We start from the raw sequence: 23294 nt of genomic DNA on the forward strand, positions 1-23294 counted from the left end.
ACACCTGGGTGGCTCAGTCGGTTAAACATCTGACTCTTGATTTTAGCTCAGGTCTTGATTACGGGGTCATGAGTTTAAGCCCCACATTGGGCTCCATGCATGGAGCCTACTTAAAGAAAAGAAAAGAAAAATGAAGGGAAATCATAGTTTCTCTCATCAGAAAAAGTCATGGATTATATTAGGAGCTCTGAGGCAAAGTAAAAGATGTGCTTGACTTTAGCTTGAACCTGTTTCAAACTAAGAGATAGCAACAAGTTGTAAATACTTTACAGGTTGCCAAATTTATTTGAAGCAAATTGGAAGTGGGGATAACTCAAGGGGGTCCAAAACTCAGAGAAGACTTCACAAAGTCTTTGACCTGGAGAGAAAGAGCATTTTTAGCAGAGCAGAATCTGTATGAGAAAAAGAAAGCAGACAAAAGCATGACATATTCTGAAAGTTGTGGAAAGAACATATGGTAGAGTATGTATTGCATGAGGTGAGGGTGAATAGGGAAGAGGTAAAATAAACTAGAAGGGGATGTTTGGAGTTAGATTGAGAAATGACAAGGACCTTAATTAAAGATGACAATGAGGCTACAGATGACAAAAGAGTGACCTACCTGGTATCTACATGAGAGATAGGATCAGGAGAGCTTGAATTGCAAATAACTCTAAACTCTCTAGTTAGAGTTGTTGAGTGAAACATAGGGCTAAAAATACAGGAGAAGAAAGTGATTTGATGAAGTTAAGTTTTGTGTATATTGCATCAGATACACCCATATGGCATGGATATGGAATGCCTAAGCAGTCGCTGGAAATATCGATCAGGATGTGAGGAGAGGAGAAGGCCTGAAAACTTGATGACAGAGGAAGTACAAGGCCTAGAACTTAAAATTTATGTACTTTGGAAGGAGTTGGGAAGATCCAAGGATAGACGGATGCGGGAAGTGATGGGTGTAGAAAACGAGTGATCGGGAATGAGGGAGAAACAGGTGTGTTTAGGACATGAAAACTAGGACAAGAGAGCATTTCACAGATTGTGTACCTGACATTGTAAATGTCACAAGCATTTCCAGGAGTATGAGAAACAAAGAGGGTTGTTAGATTTGGTAATTAGAGGATTAATAGTACAAATAGAAGAGCCATTTTAGAAAAGAGATAGGAAAAAGCAAAATCCCAGAAGGAGAGTGAGAGATCATGAACTGAAGATTAGAGTGTATATGATCTTTAAAACAAGTTCAAAGTGAAAAGAATAGCAATAGGGTGATACCTTTGTAGTCTGAGGAGAAGATTACAGGTGAGAAGTAGCAGGTGAAGGAAAACTTGAATATATCACAAATGTCAATCCCAACCATGAGCATCTCTTTGTAGAAATTTTGGAAGAGAAAGTGTATGTTACTACCTTGGCTCCCATTTCTCACACTGGCCATGTTAGCTGTTAGTAACCACCTAGAACCTTTGTACTCAGTTCTCCTTGATATGATGATGCTGCAGCCTCACCCAGGCTTTAAGGAGGGGACATGGTGTGCTTTGCCACATGCCCATAAGCCAAATGGATGAATTGGTTTCCATTAAAATGTTTCAGTAATTCAAGGGAAACAGGAGGGGAAATCAGAATCTAAGCTAATGGGAACAAGCAACATGACAGTTAAGAAAATTTGATGTTACATCTGAGTTGCTACAAGTTCAATACAAATGGAACAGAAAAAAAAAGTTATCTAGAACATATGGCTTGTGATTGAATTTAGATCCTAAAGCCAGAAGGAGGATCAGGAGTCAAGATGTTTGGAAAAAGAGACAGACAGAGACAAGACTGGAACGAGCAGGTAGAAAGGTTGATGTTGAATCAAGCAAATGGGTTATTAAGAAAGGGTACAAAATCTCAGATAAGGATACTGAATCAAATGAGGAAGTAACTAGCAATTATTGGCACCCAGTGCTTTTTTCTCTGCAGAACTGTTAGGCAAAACCCAGGGAATCATTTAAAGTTGAAATGGTGTACTCTCCCGTTATACCTCTAGAAGCAAGTCACATGTACCCAGAGTATGTTTGGGAGAGTTGGTAGTGGAGGCAAATACAGGCAAAGTGGAAATTGAAATTACATTGGATGAACTTTGAGAACAAAATTGCTTGTGAAAAGTGGTGGCACAGATGGGACCAAGTGGTGGGGCCTTTGTAATAATATCACCTTTGATTTGTACATGTTATATTTCATTATGATTTCCTCTCAGTTGATCCACATAATAACAATGTTAGCAAAAGCCAGGATAGAAATAATAATCATCATTTGTAGATGGAAAGAAGGTGAACTAGCAAATTAAAATAATTATCTCAAGGTCTTGAAATTACTGGCTTTAGTCAAAACTAAAACATTAGTGACTCCTGGTCTAGGGTTGGTTTTTGGTTTGGTATGGTTTGATTTGGTTTTGGTGCCCTATTTCTTCATAAATTTTGGTGAATTTTTAAAATTTCATATTAAAGCAAAATTAATAGACTAATATGGCAAGTACAATTTTTCTTCTTTCTTGTCTCTTTTTTTCTTCAGGTTAAAGGTGTGACAGATTCAAAATTCTACATTCTAAGGTAAAAAAAATTCCCTATCTTTTTCCATCCAAACTTCTTAATGAGGGGCTAATGGGATCAAGAAGGATTTAAGAAAAAACTGAAACAAATCCCATGAGAGCGAGATTTATCTGCTTCTCCCTGCACTGCTTCTCCTTGATCTGCAAACATTCCCCACACAAGGCCAGCAGCTAAAGAACATCATCCCCTTGCTCAGACTCACTCTCTTTCTTTTTCTGGGGTCTTCTGTCATTTAGGAAATTAAACTAAAATAATGAAACATTCCTTGTGAATTGTCTTCTAAAAACTACTAGTCTAGTCGTTTACAGCAATAGCTCTTCATCTCTGTAGGGGAAACAAGGAGTGAGTACAGAGGGGTTTGAGGAGACAATAAAAATGACCAGCTAAATCTCAAAAAAAATTTTAATTACCAGAAAGAAAAGAAAAGAAAGACTAACTGTTGTCTGAGTGGTAGAGCCTTCCAGGAGACCAAATAAGTCTTCTATAAACTGATTTGCCTTCCTGACTGTGATTTACCAGACTGACACCTAATTTGTTCTGAGCACAGTTGATGCCTCAGACACAATGGCGGATGACAGCCCACATAACCTCTCTTTCAGCTTTCATCTCATATATTCCATTTGAAGTTGAGTTCCGACAAGAGAGAGGCACAGAATTAATATTACCTTGGATCAGCTCAGTCTCCAGAGGGAGCAGCAAAAGCTTTTCTGGAAACAATAAACCCTTTAAACATGACAGGGGGAATGGGACCTTAGGAGGTCTCTGAAAGTATCCATTATTAAAGAAAAGGGGGGGGGAATCCTCGTGGGTGACTTTGATTTTTTTTTCTCAGCAAAAGCAGTGATGAACTGGTGCCAGTTTTACATACAAATTTAAAGATCTGGGATGGTTTATGCTAAAAATCTCTCTTTCCCCTGTCCCTTAACAGGAGCAGTAGAGAGAAAGAATTCATTATGAATCACATTTGTTATGACATTGGTACTCCCTTCTTGTTTAATCTTTACCAAAATAAAATAAAAATAAAAATCAATAACTTCAGCAATGAAATTCAAAGGAAAAATACATCATATCTGGTTATACATATAGGGTCAAATTTGGATGTCCAAATGTACAAATAGGGAATATGTATGAGTCTCAAGAATTAGAGGAAATTTTAATTGAAAGTTAACTGTGTGGATTCCCACAAGATTCAAACAGAAAAAAATCACACACATGCATATATATATATGTGTGTATTAATAACAAGATTTCATAGTAATTTGATACTTTGTTGCAATTAAAAACAAGTAAATTCATGCAGCACTTAGTACAGATGGTCTGATATTTTTCAAATCTCTTTTTGTTTAGGAACTTGTGATAGCTTCTCTGTGATATAGAAGAAACTAAAACAGAGACAGCTTCAGTATAATATTGTTGAACCTAGAGTCAAAAATCCTACTTCCTACTTGCCTTACTTATCCTACCATATCTTAGAAGAATCAAGGGGAGTCATTTATGAGTTGTTAAAAATAACCAAATATCCCTCCTGTGTGAGCTAAGAAGCACTGGAGCTCAGGTTTAGGATGATGAGTGCATAGGCTGAGCTCAATTAGGGCTAAAAGATAGAAAGAGAAGGTCTTGAAGTCCATGTTCTATGTGGTCATAGTCTAGGGGTCGTAGTTTAGGAAGAAGGACCAGTGCTGGTGTTTCACTGGAACTGAGGAGACTGTTTTAATTATCTATCACAGTATAACAATCTCCTTCAAAACCTTATGGCGGGATCCCTGGGTGGCTCAGCAGTTTAGCGCCTGCCTTTGGCCCAGGGTGTGATCCTGGAGTCTGGTTTCAAGTCCCACATCGGGCTCCCTACATGGAGCCTGCTTCTCCCTCTGCCTGTGTCTCTGCCTCTCTCTCTCTCTCTCTTTCGCTCTCTCTGTCTCTGTGTGTCTCTCATGAATAAATAAATAAAAATCTTTAAAAAAAAACCTTATGGCTTAGATCCAGATATTTATTATCTCACAATTTATGTGGATCAGGAATCCAAGTAAGATCTAGCTATAAGCCCCTTTCTCAGCATCTTTCACAGGCTATAGTCAAGGTAATGGCCAGGACTGCAGTCATCTCAAGGCTGGGTTGGGAAGGGTATGCTTCCAAGCTAGATACGTATATGGTGGCAGACCTCAGCACATCCTCTTCCAAGCTCACTCAGGTGACTGTTGACAAGCTTCCACAAACATCAGTTCCTGGCTACACATGTGGCAGCTTGCTTCTCTAAGAGCAGTGGCTCAAAGAAGCAGCCAGTCTGTTTTGTTTTGTTTTATTTTTAAGATTTTATTTACCTTAGAGAAAGAGAAATAAAGAGCATGAGCAGGGAGAAGGGCAGTCTGTTTTTAACATAATCTTTGAATTGATATCCATTACTTCTCATGTATTCTCTTGATTGTAAGGGAATCACTAGATCCAGCCTATACTCAAGGGGAGAGGGCTGAACAGGACCATAAAAAAACAGGGGTAGGGTTCCATGGGGCCATATTATAGGCTGCTTGCTACACTGGGAAACAAAGGAAAGTTTGGAAGAACTTGATGGGGAACACCCTGGAAATTCCAGATAAGGTCAACTCACAAAGAACAGGAAGGTAAAGCACATAGGTTCAGGACTTAGGACTTAAGATTTCTTGCCCTCATGGCACACAAAAGATGGGAGATGTTTTTGAGCCCCTGGAAGTCAGAAGTACCTATTAATGATTTTAAGATTTTCCACAGTCTTCCATTATAAAAGAGACTTGTTGATATTTGAGAAGACTTATTGATATTTGAGAATCTTATTTAACTCAGTTTTTAAAAAATTAAATCATGGAGTTACATATTCCCTAGTTGAAAGGTGAGGAGAGGGTCTCTGAGGCTCTGGTCAGTGGGTTAAGCTAGGTCTGAAACCCAAGTGTTCTGATTGCTAGCCTGTATTCTTCTAAGGTTAACACATCATCCTTGATATGAAAGACACAAGACAGCACAGGGCACACCATTCCATGGCACAAACATCTGTACTGAAGCTTGGTGTTTATTCATCAGGCACAGGTGATCCTGGCAGAGGTGTTTTTAACATCTCACTAGGGGACCCATGAGACAGGTCATTCAATATGAAGAGTTGCTAAAAAGAGCCTTATATTTTACCTTCACTTACCAGGTGCAAGGAAACAGCAACAAACTGGAATATAACTAATTCAGTTACATATAGTTAAATACCCCACCCCCAGAATTTTTATTTGAGGAGAAAGAAGCTGATTACAGTAAAGGGAGCTGATTTAGCAATTCTCCCAAAAAGCCACTTCTTAGCTATGTCCTGGGGTTGGGACATACTCCCTGAATTTCTTATACATTTAATTGATGTCCCTGAGGGATCACAAGCTTACTCATTTATTTAAGGAAGATTCAGTGATATTCACCAGATAGGAATTAATGAGGTAAGAATATAGAACCACACACTTAGGAAAGTTTTCCTTAGCCAAATGGGATTCAAGGTAATTGGGATCTGGGGTAGATCTATTTCCCATAATAAAGTAAGATAGAATGAAATAACCAGAGTCTATCATAAAGGATGACTCATGTGTGAGGAGCTGATCTCTTAAATATCTTTAGCAGTTTTAATTTCTTTAGGTTAAAAGTAATATAATTAAAGATAAAAAATTCAGTTAAATTAACTACAGTTTATTTTGTTAAGCCATGCCTTCTTTTTTACAAAATATTTTTACATACATTATCTCCAGCTAACTTCAGTCATAGGCCTTCACCCATACAAAAGCTTATTAGAACTCTTCACAGGTGAAAACTGTATCTAGATTTTCCTCTCTCATTACCATGCTACTTAACCATATTTCTCCCAACACACACACACACACACACACACACACACACACACACACACACCTTTCACCTAACCAGTTAACTCCTTACATTTCAGATCTCAGCTTAGGCCTTTCTTCCTCTAGACTCCTCTAGACTGAACCTTAGAATCAACTGGAAAGGCCATCCCCACACCAATTATGTTAGGATCAGAGCTAAGCATCCATATATTTTTAAAGTTCCCCAGGAGATTTCAATGTTCATTCAAGATTGAAAACCACTACTCTAGATCCATGAATCTGGGTAATAAGCTAGAATTGAAAAATTTTGAATTGGAGTAGGCCTCATTTTAGTCTAGACCCAGTCAAACTAGAACTTAAATACATTCTATCTTGTGAGAAGTTCCCAGATCCATAGTAGGGATTGAACAAGGACTACTATATGCCTTTTTTTTTTTTTTTTTTTTTTGCCTTTTGTTTTAAATATTCCTGCAGCACATAGCTCCTCTGTTGGTGAGGGTGTAGAGGAAAGAGAACCCTTGTGTACTGTTGGTAAAAGTGTAAATTGGTGCAGCCACTGTGAGAAACCAGCTAGTTGTACATTAGAATCTCTAGGGAGGCTTATGAACTACAGAAATGCATTGGTCTGATTCCATACCTATAGCATCAGAGTTTGGGGATTCAGATAACTCTGATACTGTAGATTGTGGAGATTGTTCTAAAATTCAGATGACTTCAATGTGAATGGACTTCGGGGTTCAATAACTTTGAAAATGTAACTAAAGCATGGGTCACATACAAAACCTCCTAATGGTTGTTTTAGCATTTCCAGTGACCTAACATTCACCATTTTTCCTCAAGTCCACTTCCCTGTTAGACCACTGTGACATTAGCCCATTCTTGCCTCTCTTGTTTGAAAGCATTTTTTCTTTATAGCAGATATTATCAGACCTCACTGTCATCTCTCAAAAAATGTAGTAAATATGAGGTTACAGTAATAAACATGATAAATTGCCTGGCCATAAGAAACTGAGGGATGTAAATTAAGGTAAAAGTTAAGTATTACCAAAGGAGTTCAACCCAGGGTAATGGCACAAACTTGTAAACATAGGCATATGCTAGTCTTAGAGAAGTCCAGGAAGTTTTCCTAGAGAAACTGATGACTTGGATGAAGGCTAGAGGGTTAGTAAGGGTCATCTAGATGAAGCATGTGTGGCTAGGAGGGGAGAGAGCATCGCAGTAAATAAAGGCATTGCACAGCACTATTCTACGCAAATCATTTATCCCGGGATTAAGGCGACCAACCATTCTACTTTGCCCAGGACTTTCCTCATTTTATCAGGGAACATCCCATGTCTGGCAAACACATTAGTCCTGGATTAGGCACCCAAGAGGGTTAGGGGACATTTCTGTGATGGGATGGCCCAAATGATTTCACCAAAAAGGAGATTGCTAATAAAGTTCACCACTGATGTTCAGTATGCTTCTGTATGCATATGGAGTTTAGGGGAGGGCTCCAAAAAGTGTAGAAAAGGTGGGCATCTGGCTGGCTCAGTTAAGTGACTGCCTTTGGCTCCCAGGGTCCTGGGATTGAGTCCTGCTCTCTCGAGAATCTGCTTCTCTCTCTCCCTTATCTCTCCCCTCATCATGTAGACATGCTCTCTTTCTCTTTGTGTCTCTCAAATAAATTAAACTTTTAAAAAAATATATGGAAAAGGTTAAAGAGATGCTAGGATCATAATAAAGACACACTTGACCAACTTTATAATTTTTCTTGCATTATCCTGCTCATGTCTTCAAAATGACTCTGTGCATCGTCTTTAACCCATAAACCATCGATAGGGACCTGATTCTTGAGCTAGACAGGAATGCCAGATCTAGTCTCCAGACAGACCTTGGAGAAACACTCAGGATAGGGGAGTTTATTACACTCAGAAACTGGTTTCACCAATCCCAAGTGATAAGAAAAGAGTTTGTTAAATTGCTTGGTCAATTTCAAGATTTAAGAGGGAAGATTACCAGGAACAGATCACTCTGATCTCAGACTTAGAGAGAAGGCCGATGTGATGTGAGAAAGAAGACAGATGTGAAATGATGCCCTAGAATTTCTTGGAACAGAGTTTAATGAAAAGCTCTCTTTTAAGTGGCCATGCAAGTGGGATTTTTAAAGTTGATTAGTTGACAAGACTACTTAGCATATTAGAACACTGGATACTCCAAAGTTAAAGATTAAAAAGAATTTTTTCTCCTACTGTCTCTCACTTAATTACTTTCTGCAGCTTGCTTGAAACAGCTGTCTTCTTATCCTATCCTAATGAGGCACGACTGCTGGCATGGAATATTCAATGCCATTTTTCAAATGTGATTTATGGAAAAATAGAAATTCCTTTTTCTATAATTTTCCTGGTTGACATGAGGAATTAGGAGACATTGGCCCAAGGGGAAACATTAGAAACTCACCTGGGAGCTCCATGTCCTAAGAGGAAATGAGAATTTCATTGCAAAGGTTAGCATTAAAGTGATAGGAAATTATTCTCTTATTTTTGTAATGGATATTTTCATTTTAAGTGAGATTTACAGAGAAAGAACAGTGTTTCATCTGAAGGAATTATTTCTATACTCTAGCAAATTGTGAAGTACCAGAGGAACTATTTCAGGTGCAGGGATGGGGAGCATTATGCTATTATAATGTAGGCTGATTCCAGGCTATGTAGACTTTTGATATTTGTTATTATCAATTTACTATTATTATTATTATTATTATTATTAACAAATATTCACTTAGCATGGTATATGAGCCAGGCACTATTCAAGACATTGAGGATGCAGTAGGAAAACAACAGATTAAGTCCATGCCCTCATGAAGTACTACAGTTTTATTTTCCATGGTAATTAAGTTGCCATAATCATAATTATGTTTTTTCCTTCGGATCCCTGAAAGCAGATGGACTGAACAAAAGGGAATTTCATCATCTTGCCTTTCCACAAATATTTATTGAGTTTTTCCTACGTGGCAGGCACTGTCCTAGGTGCTAGAATCAATACTTTGTATTGAGTTGTGTTTCAAAGGTTCAGGTCCTCAACTTCTTTTGAAAACCAATCAACCTGGCAACTTGTGGAAGTGAGGTGAGACTGCCCCTTGCTGCTATCTTGATGATTTCCCATATTCTTATATTCTCTTTCTTTTTGCTATTTTCCCATGATCTCTATGCTAAAATCCTGATACTGACTGTCCTTTAGCTAAAGGTTTTATATTTAACATATTTTACATATGTCTCTACTTCCTCTAAATTTTTAATTTCTCCACAGGTACAGTGTTCTTTCCATAGTTAGAAGGAGCATCTTGATTGAAAATATACTTCTAATCTCCTGCTACTTGCTGATGAAATATTTGATGTGTGAAAACTTTTTCTTAGTTTTAAAAGTGTTAAATATCCTTCTCATCTACTGGTCCAAATGACCCCAAGTGTCCATTTGCTTTGCTTGAATTATCAAAGCGTGGTCACAGTTCTGACTCAGTGGCACACAGTTCTTACCATTCTCTGGTTTGGGAAATACATTTTTTTAGTGGTGAAAGCTGACGCAGATGCCCCCAACAAAATAGGGTTTTCTTGACCATGAATTTTGTGAAAAAAATATCATAAAGAATTCATTCATGAGGGATTTATTCCTTCACCAAATATTTACTGAGTGTTAGACCATACGCTAAAAACTGATTAAGGTACTTGGAATATAGGAATAAAATAAACTAACCAAACAACCAGCCATCCAAGTCCCTTCCCTCTTGGAGTTTGCTGGTTTGTTGATGAAATTTGTGTTGTATGAAAACTTTTTTTTTTTTAGTTTTAAAAGCATTACATAGTGTAAAATGTAAAATTTATTTGCTTGCTTGTTTATTTCATTGCATATTTATTTTTTAAAGATTTCTAGAGAAAATTGAGAATGCTGTGTAACAAATAAGAAAGACAGTTTTCATAGTTTTGGTCAAAACCTGCTTCCTATTTTGAAGCTCAAAGAACAAAACTGCAATATTTATGATGGTATAAAAAACAGCCCATTCAGTCCTCTTTCCAGTCAAGTGGTGGAGTTAAAAGAACTGATGACTTCTGATTTATGCATTAGACTGCTTATGTGGATACAAGTTTGTATCAATAGGCGTGTGTAGGCACAGATACGCATATGTCTTTGTGGTTTTTCCTAGTAGGTATGTAGCTACTTGCTATTCTCTTCTGAAAGCTAAAGGAAAACTCACAAAACTTACAGAATTGGCTCCCAAGTTCATTTAGCATAATTTCAGGACAAAGGTCTCATTATGAGTGTTGTTAGTATTTTTGCTATAAGATGTGACCTTATGTATATCTCCAATGATTGGTTTTCAACCCATACTTACTCTGTATTTCAATTTACTTATTCAACTACATAACTAAGGTATCTATGTACTATTTTACCATAAAATCATTAAGTCAATGTACCTGCTAAACAAGGAAATTCATTTTCATGTCTGAAATGACTATGATTAGAAATTTGATGCTGGGGATATCTTCTTGTTTTTATCATTTGGGCACCATTGCTTCAGCATCATCTGTTTACATCCATTTGGAGGAGTGGGTATAAGAGAGAAGTATAAAGTTGATCTGTGATTGCCAGTTGCCAAGAGTATTCCTCCAATTGCTAAAACATTGATGACCAAAAATCTGCTATTTACATTAACATTACTTTTATAGGTTCCTTAGTTTTAAAGCATTTACCTTTCTTTCCTTTGGCTAATTATAGTAACAGAGCCAGGCTCATACATACACAGAGTGAGAGGTTCCCTAAGGGAGAAATTTCCAGAGTGCTAGGATGACTGAGGACTTCACAAAACACCTCTTTAGGGGGATAAATACTGACTACAGTTCTTTTTAAGAAAATAAAGTCTTTACTTTCACTATCTGAAGTGAGTACAAAATGAGTCCTCCCTCTATGAGGGGCAATGGAGTAACTCACATTTATTTTGAGGCATTAGGGCATATACTAGGCCTTTTCTCAACAGTATATACTGATGTTTTATAAAGCATCATTATTAATAAGATGATGTGAATCCTGTGAGCAGGGCAGAGGTCCATAGTAGCTGGATGGAATTGGAGGTGGTCAGATGGCTATGAGGGGACTGCTTCATTGTCAGTCAGGAAATAGAAAAACAAATAACTTCTGTCAAGTGACATTAGATTATCTGTGGGATTTCCTAAATGCATAATGTCACATCTTCATGGATTTATTTATAAAATAAATTATTTCTCCAACTTTGATTCATGACATGGGCATATTGACTCAGATATCATATACGAAGCATTTTTTATATAAAAATCAAGTGGGCTTTCTTCTTTTAACTTAATACAAAAATAACATGTTCATTGTAGAAAACAATTTTTTTTAATTTTTATTTATTTATGATAGTCACAGAGAGAGAGAGAGGCAGAGACACAGGCAGAGGGAGAAGCAGGCTCCATGCACCGGGAGCCCGATGTGGGATTCGATCCCAGGTCTCCAGGATCGCGCCCTGGGCCAAAGGCAGGCGCCAAACCGCTGCGCCACCCAGGGATCCCTAGAAAACAATTTAAAAACAAAATGATAAAGAAAAATAGAACAAAATTAACAGCTTCCTGAGGAGGCCAAGAATTTAAATACATATCTACCTACTGGGCTAGAAAAGAGATACCTCTAAATTAGAGAGCTGTGTTTGAGTGGGGAAGGCAAAGAGGAGGCTGAACTGTCTCCCTCTTGAGCCTCTAAAACTCCTGGAGATGTAGGTCAGGGAAAACAATAGAGTAAGGTGGAGAGAAGGGATAATAGAGACCCACAGCCCTCTTCCCTAAGGTAGTTCTGGAAGGTAGCCAGTCTTTCAGAAGCTATGTACAGTGAGGAGCAGTGAACTAACATTGACTGTGAGACTTTTATTCTAGATAAAATAGCTGACCCCACACACATACAAGAAGTAAATGCTAATCATCAAAAGTCACTGAGTGTTGTCCAGCACTGTTGTCCAGCAGACCAGTACAGATGTCTGGTCATTTGGCCTCAAACCATCTCCAAGTACTCCAGCTGCCAGTATGGAGAGGAAAGACCCAAGTGTTTCCCTGTAGCCAAGAAAGATAAATATGAGGGATGGGGGAAGCTTCCTCCAGGTCATTTAGGCTACTAATAGAAAAACAGGGCAACCCCCATGGCGCAGCAGTTTAGCGCCGCCTGCAGCCTGGGGTGTGATCCTGGAGACCTGGGATGGAGTCCCACATCAGGCTCCCTGCATGGGACCTGCTTTTCCCTTTGCCTGGTCTCTGCCCCACCCCACCCCCAATAAATAAATAAAATCTTTGAAAATAAAAAAGAAAAACAATGTAAGTCACAGTGTGTGTGTGTATGTGTGTGTGTGTGTGTGTGTGTGTGTGCACGCATGCAACTTGGGAAGTCTAATAGCTCTTAACAGTAAGATAGGTACAGACTGGAATAAAACAGAAGTTGGTATAATAGAAAAATTGAGGCAGGTCAATTATATAAAATTAGGATATATTGACCTTCAAAGTTAGCTGATCCTCACATTTTCCCTCATAGGAATATGAAAGTGAAGGAACCAGTTAGTTAGAAAGCAGCAACCAATGGAAGGACCTAGAGTTAGAAGTATGGCAAGCTGAGAACCTTGTGAAAGCCAAAGCTATCATGGACTGAAAACAATGAGTTAGCAGGCAGAGCTGATTAGAAGAGAGAAGAGATTTCAACTCAGAAAAAAAATTCAGATACACAATGAGAAGTTACTGAACAACCTGTACAGTATCAGTTCCTGATACTTTTCTGATTATATTTCTAAATCTGTTGCTATTTATTCTGTCAATAAAAATCTCCATTACTTAAGTAAGTTGACTGGTTCTCTGCTGTCTGCAGCAAAACAAAACAAACCCCTCTGTTATTTAACCACTTGGCAATTTGAAATAAGGCTAAAAACAATAACTTCATTTATACATTTCTGTACCCAATAATCTTTGATTCTAAAATAACACATGACAGTATATTAAAATTCTATTCTAGGTGGCTGACAGACCTTTTTATCTCATTACAAATGGCACCAATTTGTTCCAAGGGCCTCTCTTTATGAGTAGGTCTGTGTGAGTTTCTCCAATTCCCAGTCTAACTAAAAATTCCAGTAATTTTTTTTGGCATCATCCCAGGACTGTATGCCATTTTAGGATAAATGGTGGACCTATTTCTAGGGGATACTATGCTAAGAAAATTCTCCTTAATTCATCCCGTGTTTTCCCCTCAGCAGAATAGAAATGCCCACCTCCATTCAGTAGTCTCATTCACTTCTTAATTACAAGAGAGCTAATTGCCACTTCTCTGTGATGTACAGGCTTCTACCCTCTCAGAGCAGCCAAAAAGCTAGGTCAACACAGGGATTTGACCCAGTAACTGAACTACTCTTTTAATTGAGGATGGAGTAAGGAGGAAAAAGACAGAGAGGTTGCACAGAATGCCTATGGAGTATAAGCAAACCCTGCTGATTCATTTACATATCTAAATTTAGCCAACTTTAGGCTCCTAACAAGCTCTCTTCCTTCCTTTAACTCAGCACTTTAAAGGGATTTGCAGAGAGGTTCCCTAAAGTGAAACTGAACCTGTGAGTAAACAGTGAAATGTGCTTATGTTTTCTCGCTTGAATATTCTGAAGACATATATTTAGCCTATATTTTTAATTTATAAAGTACTCTTAACAATGACATTCCATTACTTATATGGATTATTTCAACAAGTTGAAATTTAATGCTAATGTCTGCTGAAATACAGAAACAGGAATATATATATATATATCACTGGCATATAGTATATGACTATGGCAATGATAATTCCGATAAATTATGTTCTTCATTTGCTTAATTATCTGAATATTTCAGTCAACAATGGCCTGGATTACAACACCAAGGCACAATCTATGACAGAAAGAATTGGTAAGCCAGACTTTATTAAAATTAAAAATTTCTGCCCTGTGAAAGATACTGCCAAGAAAGTAAAAAGACAAGCCATAGACTAGGAAAAAATATTTGCAAATATATATATGATAAAAAGTATCTTCATTGGGCATCTTTTGTATATTTGGAAAAATAAACATCCAAAGAAGTCTTAAAACTCAGGAATAAGAGACAACCTTATTTTAAAAATGGGCCTGGGACACCTGAGTGGCTTAATCACTTAAGCAGCTGACTCTTGGTTTCAGCTTAGGTCATGATCTTATGGATTGTGATATCCAGCCCAGTGTCAGGCTCTGTGCTCAGTGAGGAGTCTGCTTGAAAGATTCTCTTTCTCTGCTCCTCTCCTCTCTCCTTCCCCTCTCTCTGACTTCCAAATATCTTTTTTTTTTAAATGGACCAAAGTCCTTAACAGACATCTCACCCTAGAGATACACAGATGGCAAATAAGCATATGAAAGGATGCTCTACATCATGCGTTATCAGAGAAATACAAATTAAAAAACAATGAGATACCACTCTATACCTATTAGAATGGCCAAAATCCAAAACAGACAACACCAAAGGCTGGTAAGGATGTTGAACAATAGAAATTATCGTCCATTGCTAGTGCAAATGCAAAATGTCACAACCACTTTGGAAGACATTTTGGCTGCTTTTTACAAGACTAAACATACACTTCTCTTATGGTCCAACGATTGTGCTCCTTGGATACAAAGGAGTTGAAAACTGTGTTCATCAAAAGTCACACAGATGTTTATAGCACACATCTGGAAACACACAGATCTTAATAGCAGCTTTACAATTGCCTAAACTTCAGTAGGTGAAAGTATGAACAAACTCTGGTATTTCCAGATAATGGGGTATACACTCAGCACTTAAAAAAAAGGAGTTATCAACTCATAAAAAGACATGGAAGCTTAGATGCTTTATTACTAAGTGAAAGAACCAATCTGAAAAGGCTACACCCTGTATTACTCCAACTATATGACATTCTGGAAAAAGTGAAATGGTAAAGACAGTCAAAGGATCAGCAGTTGCCAGGAAATAAGGAGTAGGGTTGAAGCAATAGATAGAGCACAGAGAAATTTTAGGGCAGTGAAACTATTCCGTATGATACTATAATAGTAGATACATAACATTATACTTTTGTCCAAACCCATATAATGTGCAACCCAATAGTGAACTTTGAAGTAAATCATGGACTTTGGGTGATCATGATGTGTCAGTGAAGTTTCATCAGCTGCATTGGATGTCTAACTCTGGTCCAGGTTGTTGGTCTTGGGGGAGGCTGTGCATGGGTAGGGACAAGGGGGACATAGGACATCTCTGACCCTTATTTTCAGTTTTGTTATGAACTCAAACTTCTCTAAAAATTAAAAGTTTATTTTTAAAAATTGTCTGGGTTGAGATGGCACACATTTATTTTTTAACTGGTCTCCATTTGACCAATATCAGTTCTATGCTTAAATGTATTTTGATTGTTGCTTATTTCTTCAGCTGCTCATTTGGATAGACAGGCCAATCAAGCATCATGAGTAGTCAATCTTTCGAAAGAAAGGGCCAACCAGAGAGACCCTGTAAGTGGGAAGTTATTCTTTTTTAAAAGATTATTTATTTTAGAGAGAGAGCACGGAAGCAAGCATGCAGTTAGGAGGAGGGGCAGAGGGAGAGAATTTCAGGCAGACTCCCTGCTGAATGCAGACCCCAACAAGGGGCTCAGTCTCACAACTGTAAGGTCATGACCTGAACCAAAAATCTAGAGACAGACGCTTAGCTGACTGAGCCACCCAGGTGCCCTGGAAAGTTATTCTTTTAAATGTATATTTTTTATCATTATTGTTCTTTCAATCAAGAGGAACAAGTGTGGATTTACTGCATGTGACCAGCTCATCCAGCCCGGACTCCATTTATAGAAATTCCCTCCACAAAGTCATGAGAAGTAAACTTCTGAGAGAAGTTCTAGCATCCTTGAATTTATCCTCTGCAGACTATAGATGCAAGTAAAAAGATGCTAGTATCATGATAGGACTACTGATTGTAGGTCAGATGATAGAAATTCTAGGAGGTAGAAGGCAGTAGCACTTAACTGTCAGAGACAAAGTAGGGATGGCAATCAGAATGTTTTGATGATGTCTCATTGATCATGAGATCCCTAGAAATAAAATCCGACTTAATCTGAATTGTAGCTCCTTAACCAATTCTTCTCCAGCAATATTTATATCTTTTTTTTTTTAATATTTATATCTTAAAATGATAAGGAACAGGGAAGAAAAAAAAGAGGCAGAGGGATTTTGGAGAAGCTTAATGAAGACCTTTGCAATAATTTCCAAATATGTGCTTCCATTTTCCTCTTTGCTTAAACTTTCCTCTACAATGTAATCGATATTTACATAATGCTTGTTATAGGCATAGCAGGGTGATTTGTGCTAGGGAAAGGAAAATACCCGACATTTTTGGAATAACTGAGCCCAGAATCTGAGTCACTGTTAATCTTTGGGAACCCAGAAAGCCCTTGTGATCTACTGGCCAGAACAAGAATTTATGGGATTAGGAGGTAAATGGAGTTTTGGCTCAAGTTTACTTCAAAGAAGAATTACCATATGACTGTTCCCCAGTCCTTCTGTGTATAGTTAGACTGGATGCACTTAGCAAGTGACAAAATTCCTATACTGAGTCTCTGACCCATTAGGTTGGAGCTTTGGAAAAGGCTAAGTAAGAAAAAAAACCCAGAAGCTCCCTACTCTTATGAAAAATAATAAAACAAATGCAATCCTTCATTCATGAGAGCTTCTTGGAGATTAGTGCCATAATCAATCATTTAAAAGACATGAAGTGGTTATCCTTATCATATCTCTCTTTAAATTACCAATGAGGACTGTGCAGAAAATAGATGGATCTTGAAGAATGAGAACAATTACCATAAATTTAGTCAGTGACGTCACTTGCAGCTGAGCTACATGTAGTCTCCTCAGTAGAGCAAACCAGCAAGTCAGTAACATCTGATATGTAGCTATTGATATGTTGAGCACATTTTACTGTATATAAATGTGCATAGTTTAGATTTCACCTGACTTGGGCAATGGTACAACATTATTCTCTTATATCAGAGTTATATCAGCTGTAATTAGTCTGCAAGAAATTTGATATTCTCCATCCCACAGGACACATTGGTCTATTACATTGATTTTCTCATGCTGACAGGACATGGTAAGCTGAAAGTAGCAAGGAATTTTGTGTTCTAGTAACTTGCATTTGTTAGGATCATCCAGGGGTCAGGAGATAAACTCCATTAGAATTCAGGGGTCTGCTACTTGATGAAATATTTAGAAATCATTCATTTGTGGTCTATTGGGATATTCCCTTTAAAAGCAAAGAAAAACTGTTATACCTTGCAACAACAACTACTATAGAAAGTATTGATTTATGGGCAGGGATATTAGGACTTTAGAGGCCGCATATGATATATCTGGTTGTTTTGCTTCTAACTATTTATTCAGAAGCCCCCAAAACTGGCAACTTTGGGTAAGATCCAGAGAAAAATAAGTCTTTTAACCTGGCCTGGGTTGCAATTCAAGCATCTCTGCCATTTGGCTCTTACGGGGCAATGGCAGTTTAGAGTGTTATAAGCGGGCCCTGAAAAGCCCTGACAAGAATATCATAATGTAGGTGCCAAGCAGTTTGTACCTAGAGCAAAACTCTGCTGCCCTCAGCAGATAACTACTATGCTTTAGAGAAGGAGTTCTCAAACTTTTTGGCCCCAAGAGCCCTTTATAGTCTTAACATTTATTGAAATCCTTCAAAAGCTTGTGTTTATGTGAACTGTATCTTTTTTTACAGTTTTTATTTAAATTCCAGTTAATTAACATACAGTATAATAATAGTTCAAGTGTACAGTATAGTGATTCAACACCCGATGCATAATCTTCATCACCTATTTAACCCATCTCCCATCCACCTCCCTTCTGGTAACCATCAGTTTGTTCTCTATAGTTAAGAGTCTGTTTCTTGGTTTGCCTCTCTCTCTCTTTTTTCCCTTTGCTAATTTGCTTTGTTTCTTAAATTCCACATATGAGTGAAATCATATGATATTTCTCTTTCTCTGACTGGTTTAATTCACTTACCATAATACTCTCTAGCTCTATGTCATTGCAAATGGCAAGGTTTCATTCTTTTTTATGGTTGAGTAATATTCCACTATAAATACACACACACACACACACACACACACATACACACACACTTGGATTACTTCCATAATTTGACTATTATAGATAATGCTGCTATGGACATCAGGGTGCATATATCCCTTTGAGTTAGTATCTTTGTATTTTTTAGGTGAATATCTGGTAGTGCAATTGCTAGATCATAGAGTGGTTGTATTTTTAACTTTTTGAGGAACCTCCATACTGTTTTCCAAAGTGGCTGCACTAGTTTGCATTCCTACCAACAATGTGAGAGGATTCCCATTTCTCCACAAACTCAACAATACCTGTAGTTTCTTGTGTTGTTGATTTTAGTTATTCTGACAGGTATGAGGTGATATCTCCTAGTAGTTGTGATTTGCATTTCCCTGATGATCAGTGATGTTGAGCATCTTTTCATGTGTCTGTTGGCCATCTGGATGTCTTCTTTGGAAAAAGGTCTATTCATGTCTTCTGCCCACTTTTAATTGGATTATTTGTATTTTGGGTGTTGAGTTTTATAAGTCCTTTATATATTTTGGATACTAACCCTTTATCCAAAGGGTTATAAGATGGGTTATAATGATATAAAAGGGTTATAATGATATAAAAGATATATCATTTGCAAATATCTTCTCCCATTCCATTGGTTTCCTTTAATTTTTAAATTTTTAAAAAATTTTCCAGACAGGAGAAGCCTTGTTGTTCTTTGTTGTCTTTCCCTTAGGCTGAGGGAGAAGCCAGCACAAAGTCTCTCTGGAGACCCAGGCCCCACAACTGTACCAGGAGGCAAGAGGGGCTAGGCTGTCAGGAAGCCATGCTCCAGTGTCTGGGTTGGAGAGAAATGTGCCTGAATCTTTGTAGTCTTGAAGCTTAAAGAGCCTGTTTGGTTGTGACCAGGGAACCAAGAGGAACCCTGTGCTGACTGTGAAGTCTCAGGCTCACATGGTCCAGTAGGTACAGATGAGGGTCAGGAGGATGAAGATAGCCACAGAGAGCAGCATGTTCTTTTCCTTCGGTTCTCCTGCCAAAGCAACTTTAGCTCCTTCTCATAGTTGGAGGCTTTGTACATTGGGTTGCTTTTCTCCTTCTCCAGAGACTTCCTGGCCTCTTGAACTTAGCTTTGCCCTGTAGAGCCTGGAGTTTATACCCTCCCGGTCTCCCTAACACTGCAACAGCTTCTCCTCTAGCCCATCTATCTCTAGAGCAATGTCCAGATTCTCCTGCTTCTTTTTGGTCCTGTTGCTTGCTGGGACTCCCCAATCATTATTAGATACTTATAGATTGCTTGTTTCCTTCACTATGCAAAAGCTTTTTATTTTGATGTAGTTCCAATAGTTTTTTGTTGTTTTTTCTTTTTGCTTTTGTTTCCCTTGTGGCAGGAGACTATCTGGAAAGTTGCTACGGCTGATGTTGAAAAAGTTACTGCCTGGGTTCTCCTCTAGGATTTTTCTGGTTTCAAATCTCACATTAGGTCTTTAATCCATTTTGAATTTGTTTTTGTTTGGTGTAAGAAAGCAGTCTGATTTCATTCTTTTGCATGTTGGTATCCAGTTTTCCCAACATCATTTGTTTGTTATCTTGACTACCTTTGTTCCCATTGGATATTATTTCCAATATTATATGGATATTTTCCATATAATATGCTGTGGGTCCATTTCTGGGCTTTCTGTTCTGTTCCATTGATCTATGTGTCTATGAGTTGTATATTTTGATACTTGCTACATTAGAAACCAAAATTGAGAAAAAGTTAAAATATTTATTAAATAATTTATTGAAAGTAGCAATAATAATCCCAATATATGACAACATAAATGATGCATTTTTGTATGACATGTTCACTGGTTTCTCAATAATCTGGTAGACAAGATAACTCTTTGAGACTTTCTCCTCAGTATATAGCAACAACAAAGTCTTTTTCCTGTGTTTCTTCTCTCACATTGCTACCACACTCACCACACTTCTGACATCAGATGTGTGGAGTGTTTCTTGCCCCACATCAAAAAATTCTCTGTGACATCAACTGGGTGCCCTACAATTCACATTAATTCTGACATAACAGTAGTTAGTGCAAACCCCACAGATTAAGGGATTAGTTCCATAAGACTGCCCTCCTCATTTCAGAAGCCAGTTGCAAGTAATAGGTACCCAGGTTACTGACAACTGCCTGACTTAGCTACAAATTGGAGGTTCCCGTGACCTCTCGTTTGTACTCAATTATTTGCTAAAACAGCTCACAGAACTCAGAAAAACACATATATTTGCCAGTTTATTATATAACAAAGGATATGATAACATTAGTATGTGAGACAAGATCTGGAAGTACAAGAACTTCTTACCCTGTAGAGTTAGGATATGTCACTCTCCCAGTATATGGATGCTTTCATAACCATATGAAAAGCCTGGAAGCTCCCCCAACCCCATAGTATTGGGATTTTTATGAAAGCTTTCTCAGTAGGCATGATTGATTATTAATTCCATTTCCAACCCCTCTCTCCTCTCTGGAAAATGGAGGAAAGGGCTTAAAATTCCAAGTTTAATCATGGATTGATCTTGCTGGTGACCAGCCTCCATCCAGAAACCATCCAGAAACTCAGTTGTCTCAGAACAAAAGGTACCTAGCAAATTCCAAGGGATTTAGGAGCTCTGCATCAGGAACCAAGATCAAAGACAAAATATTAGGACAAAAGATGCTCATAGTGCCTTTATCACTTAGGAAATAATAAAGAGTTTTAGGAGCTCTATGATGGGAACTGGTAGAAAACTAAATGTTAGAACAAGAGGTTTTCCTAACATCCTTATTTACTAGTGATTTAGGAGCCTTGTTTCAGGAAGTGGGGATCTATCTTTCTATCTTATTATTTAGCACTCAGCCACCTCTGTGCTGGTTCATTTGACTCCTAAAAAAGAGACCAAAATGAAAAGGAGACAGATTATTTATAGGTTCAAAAACATGGGTGATCCCAACAAAGCCAGTCTGGTTACCACTACTGAGTACCCAATTTATCAGTATATACAGGAAGACTAGCTAATTATCTGCTGCCAGGACAGTTATATTAGAGACCACTCACTATGGACTGGCCAGTGATTCATCCTCATTTGAACTGCACTTATATTAGATATGTATTTGCATTGAATTCCTAACACACATCTGCCAACAATACTGACATTCTTCATGAGTGTCTTATTCACCACCATAACATCCCAGACTACATAGCTTCTGATCAAGGCACTTATTTTGCAGCAAAAATGTCCAGTAATGAGCTTATGCAGATGCAATTCACTGTCTTCATCATCACTAAGAAAAAGTTGAACTGAAAAACAGTGATCTACCTTTGTGAGAAATTAGTTACAAGCCAATTAAGAGATATTTTCCAATATATGATGTTTCTTTCCCATAATCGAAGTACAGTGATGGAGAAACATAGGATGGAAGTGTGATATGCACTTCTCTGTACTACGTACTAATAATTTGAATTCAGAAATTTCAGGTTTAGCAATCTTCATACCCAAGAAGGAACCTTTCTTTAGAATACAATACTTCATTTTAATTGGATATTTGAATTGCCACATAGCTATTTTTGGCTTCTCATGACATTGAGCCACCAGACATAGAAGGGGCAACCCTTCCATGCCCCCATGTCAGTTAGGGTACTTAATTTTTTATTTGTTTGTTTGTTTGTTTATTTTAGAGACGGAGCATGAACAGGGGGAGGGGCAGAGAGAGAGAGACTCTCAAGCAGGCTCCCCACTAAATGCAGAGCCTGCTGCCTCCGGGCTCAATCTCATGACCTTGAGATCATGACCTCAGCCAAAATCAAGTCAGATATTTAACTGACTGAGCCATCCAGGTATCCCATTACTAGCGTAATTATTAATAGAACTCTCATACTCAAAAGTTTCTCAGGTTAAGTATAAAGTGTATAGTGATCTTAATCACATTGTGAACCATCAGAGACTCAGATTCTTCAGGATTTGTGATACAGATTGTCCTACTAGTAAAAGACTCCTGATGAACTGGATATTGTTTGAGAACAAGTGGAATGTTGAATGAGCAGTGAAGAAAATAAGTTAAATATATCAACCCAGCTATGTGGCCAGCTGCAGAAATGAGAATTCTAGGACATACCTGTTATCTTTTTTATTCTCTCTCCTTCTCTCTATCCAGTTATCCATCTAAATATGTATCTATAGACCTATATCTCTCTATATATAAGAATAGTGTGACATATATATGTAGCATATTATCTATAATATCTTAATTATATATAGATCTTGATATGCAAATAGATTTATTTTTTTTAATATTTTTTATTTATTCATGAGAACACACAGAGAGGAGAGAGAGAGAGGCAGAGACACAGGCAGAGGGAGGAGCAGGCTCCACAAACCAGGAGCCCGATGTGGGACTCGATCCCGGGTCTCCAGGATTGCGCCCTGGGCCAAAGGCAGGCGCCAAACTGCTGCGCCACCCAGGGATCCCCTGCAAATAGATTTAGATAATAAATTATCTTATATATATGTGTGTATATGTATGTGTGTATAATTTATTTTTTCCTACCATTTTCATATGGCAGGGTGATTGCGACTAACTATAACTTAATGCAAACTTTACTGGTTATAAAGACAGGATGGAAGTTAATTCCAGTTCCTGGAAGGAATAATATAGATGGAGCTTGGGCCATCCATTTGTAGGAGAAGGTAAATGAATTTTCATTTATTTGAAGATTTGCA

At 37.8% G+C, this 23294-nt stretch overlaps 1 pseudogene; it reads right to left on the reverse strand.

Moving 5' to 3' along the window:
* Positions 1–19501: 19501 nt before the first annotated feature.
* Positions 19502–23294, reverse strand: part of LOC121487522 — a 128843-nt pseudogene continuing 125050 nt past the window's right edge.

Source organism: Vulpes lagopus, chromosome 1 (genome assembly GCF_018345385.1).
Source record: "Vulpes lagopus strain Blue_001 chromosome 1, ASM1834538v1, whole genome shotgun sequence".
In the NCBI taxonomy this organism is placed as follows: domain Eukaryota; kingdom Metazoa; phylum Chordata; class Mammalia; order Carnivora; family Canidae; genus Vulpes; species Vulpes lagopus.